This window comes from Dermacentor albipictus, unplaced genomic scaffold (genome assembly GCF_038994185.2).
Source record: "Dermacentor albipictus isolate Rhodes 1998 colony unplaced genomic scaffold, USDA_Dalb.pri_finalv2 scaffold_42, whole genome shotgun sequence".
NCBI lineage: Eukaryota > Metazoa > Arthropoda > Arachnida > Ixodida > Ixodidae > Dermacentor > Dermacentor albipictus.
The window spans coordinates 568,665-572,415 of record NW_027225596.1 but is presented as its reverse complement, the minus strand read 5'-3'; the positions used below and the strand labels follow the sequence as shown (position 1 = coordinate 572,415).

Below are 3,751 nucleotides of genomic sequence, written 5' to 3'. Positions count from 1 at the left end.
ACAGGGTGCGCATACGACGCCTGGAAACCATTCTATGCTCGCGCAGCAGCAGGAGCGAAATGCCGCGCGCGGTGTTGCACAGCGGTGTCACAGAGCCACCGCGCTGCGACCACTTCGGCGGCACAATCCAAATTTGTCGGACATCTCATTCTGTGCTGGAAACACTGGGAGGCAAGAAGTTTGAAAAAAAAAAAACGGCCACTCCCGCCCGCAATGTCTCGGTCGTGGGTTCGTTATGCCAGTTGTTCAAGCCGTTCTGTACATTTATACTGGATATTAACTGGAGTCATTTAGTTGTGCTGATGCTGTTTGCCGTGTGTTTTGCATCAGTGCTTCGTGACATCGGCTGTATTGCGTGTTTTCGCCGACGGCTTACTACCACAAAGGCGGGATCTGCGTTCGCCGCCTTCGTGTCTCGGTGCGTCTTTGTACGTCGCACGTTCGGATAACACTTTTTCCGGTAAGTGAAATACATTGCGCTTCGTTTTTCGTCAACAATGTGAATATATTTAGGTGTTACCCGCGGCAATTCTTGATATATGGGCTCTTCTGCCCTGCGAGTTTTCGTCATTACTTTTATACGAGGGTTCTGCTTGTGTTCAGCCGTTCAGCACTACCGCGCTCCACGACTTCCGCAACAACAGTCAGAACTTTGCCCTGCTTGTTAGCCTGTGGTTAACGTAGCACGAGCCAACCGAAAGGAGTGCATTCGAAGATGACGCGCTGGCTGTAATGCTGAACCAGACTGAACTCGCCTTATTTTGTGTCCTTTTGTACTTACGTGTGCGTGGGTGTGTCAGTGACTATGCAGTTTGTAGCTATCCCACTTTATAGCAAAACAAAAAATATAACTGCAATGTTTACTTCATCTATACAATTCCAAATTAAATCGTCTGCTGATGTACAAATTTCACTTTTGTTCTAAATAAGCAGCAAAACCTTTAACCTAGTAGGTGCTTCATCTGGGAGTGAAATCACAACAGCTTGGCATTTATTAATGAATGACTGTGACTGGGTCACCTTATGTGTAATTGCAAATCTGCCTTTCAACTGACTTGATGCTATCTTATTTTGTCCCTTTCACTCTATAGACGGCTGGACATCCGTCTTGTACCTTGGCGCTAGCTGGATGACGGGACCTCATCATGATCAGTGTGAGCCAATGTACTGTACCCTCTCTGGTCCTCCCAGTGCTTTTTATGTGGGTTAAGGCCAGGGAGCGCTTCGTGGTAAAATAGCTAGTTGGTGTCTCACCAACGGCCATTTTTTAGCTCTGGTCCATTATAAGCTGCCACTATTATAACCAATTTCTCAGTGCCAGTGTATATACACAGTTCTACTAATAATTAGTTTCCCTAAGCCTTACAAAATTTACCTGTAGGTAGTCATTGCTATGTAAGAACTCACAAATTAACTCTGCTGTGTCATAGAAGTATTCCATACATGAGTAAAAATTTTCTACAACAGTGTATGTACATTACACCTTGCTTCCCTAATGCACAAATGTATTCAAGCCAGTATTTGATTAGTTTGGTATTCTAAATGTTTTCTGTGTGATTTAGTTTCTTTACAGGAACTTACTGTACAGCATCAGCAAGCAGTCTTATTTAAGATTTATGTGTGCTGTAAAAGGTGTGCTTTGCCGCTAGAATTGATAAAACATGGGCCAAGGCTTCCATACAAGGACAAACTTCAATTTCGTTCTACCACCATGAGCACTTGGCTGGTGCTTGCAAAATGAATCGCATCAAGTAGCTTGTGCCAGACTGTTTTTTAACCTTATTGTGAGGAGATCACAAAGTGATCTGTGGATGCGCCTGCGTCTGAGATATAGATTGCGCTGCAACATATGTGCGTGTAGAACAGGCATGATGCTGAGGGTTCCGGCAGTTTGCAGAGGTGCTTTTAAAATTTTGTCATGACTGCAATTTTACTTGTGCTGTTTTTTATCACCTATTTCAATAATATCATTGGATGTGTTATCAGAATTTATCAATCTATTTGCCCTGGCCCATTAGCCTGCCACATTTGCCTCTTCACTAGGTGGGCAATTATTCTGCATGGACCATTACTTGAATACACCTTTTTGTGTGCAGTAGCTTCTCAGTTGCAAGTCAGCATAGATGCTCAGAATTACCTGAGAGTATAGATACACTGATAATTTGCCACCTATACGAATCACTTCGCACTTTCTCACGCAAACAGCATGTTAACACTTCCAAGTCAGCGGGCAATGTTATCGTTTGATCACATCATGAGATACTTTCAACTTTGTATGAAGCATCATCCAAGGTGTTGCATCATTTGTGTGAGGTATTGCCCGAAGCCAATTAGGGTCACTTGAAAGTATATCAACAAAAGTGATTGATCCAACTAGGAGTGTTACTTTGGAACACTACTTTATCACCAGTCCTCCTTTGCATGCTACCTGCTTACTCTGTACTGTGTCTTGTTTAAGTTTGAAAGAAAGGCAACAGCTAGGCAGCGCAAAATGCCAAACTTGCTTTTAGTTCAACAATATAAGACGCCATTTAACTTAAGTTAGTACATCATTTACCTGCAGAGTGAATTACTGTTTTAAACTGATTATATTTTGCAGGAAGCTTCTCAGACTTTGACCACAAAACACCATACAATAATTTAAAGGCTCACTTTGACTCTGCTATGCAACTTAATGACTATATGCCAGGAACAAGGCCTCTGAGTTGGGGCGCTGGCTAACACTCCCAGTGTTCTACTAGGACACATAAATACCCAAGAAAGTGGATGGGAAAACGACGCCACTGTAGCTCAATTGGTAGAGCATAGCACGCGAAATGCGAAGGTTGTGGGTTCAGTTCCCACCTGCGGCAAGGTGTTTTTTCATCCACTTTAATTTCCATTAATTTATCGTTTATTTAATTTATTAAGCACAAGTAATTTCCCCTATGTTGTCCTTGGTGTCAGTGTTTGTTGGCTTCTCATGATAGGAAATATACTAGTCATTTTAAACATCATCGCATACATACCTTAAGATACCCGTAATTTAAGAGAAAGGAATGCTTAAATTTATTTTTAATGTGAGCCAAACTTCTTACGTAGCACGTATTGCTAATTGAAGTTCCAATTTCAACATTCCCATTTCCTCCCTTGCCCTTTTTTTCCTGTTCTGTGCAGGTATTGCTTTCCTATGTATACAAGAACCGTCACGGGTGGCCTGTGACAGCAAGCTTTTGTGGGCAGCCAGTGCTCTCCTACGAAGGCTGGCCTACTCTGGCAGCGGCGGCAATCATCTTCAAGATTTATCGATGATCACCTTTGCTGCTATTTGTCACTCTTCTTAATTACACTTTCTGCATCTTTTCTAATCTATTAGGTAATAAAGTATGAGTATGTGACATGGTGTGAAGTTGATGCCTTGCTGCATTTTAGCTTGCAATCACCTTTTATGCATGAAAAGCTCATCATACAATTTATGAAAAAAAAATAACAGCATATTATGATTTATCTTTCAGTATCTTGTAACATGCAACATACAAGGAATTCACTAATGGATGGTATGCCGAAGAACTGGCCATTATTTCTGCGTGATGCTGTGCAAGCATTTGGCGTTACCTTACAAGAGGCACCCGGAAAGTAAGTTACAATTTACTTTTAAATGAAGCATGGACATCAGAAAAAATATATTTATATTGCTAGTTAGAGTGGTTCGCAGAGTGTTTTTCCAGATGTGTACTATCCTTTATTTCTTAACTCATTGCAGCACAGTGTT

At 41.7% G+C, this 3,751-nt stretch overlaps 1 long non-coding RNA gene across 1 annotated transcript; it reads left to right on the top strand.

The window, feature by feature from the left end:
• The first annotated feature begins 212 nt into the window (after positions 1 to 212).
• On the top strand, positions 213 to 3,377 carry LOC139052887 (uncharacterized). Its single transcript, XR_011510100.1, has 3 exons — positions 213 to 460; positions 1,092 to 1,154; positions 3,157 to 3,377. It is a non-coding gene; the product is annotated as an uncharacterized lncRNA (long non-coding RNA).
• Positions 3,378 to 3,751: the final 374 nt, after the last annotated feature.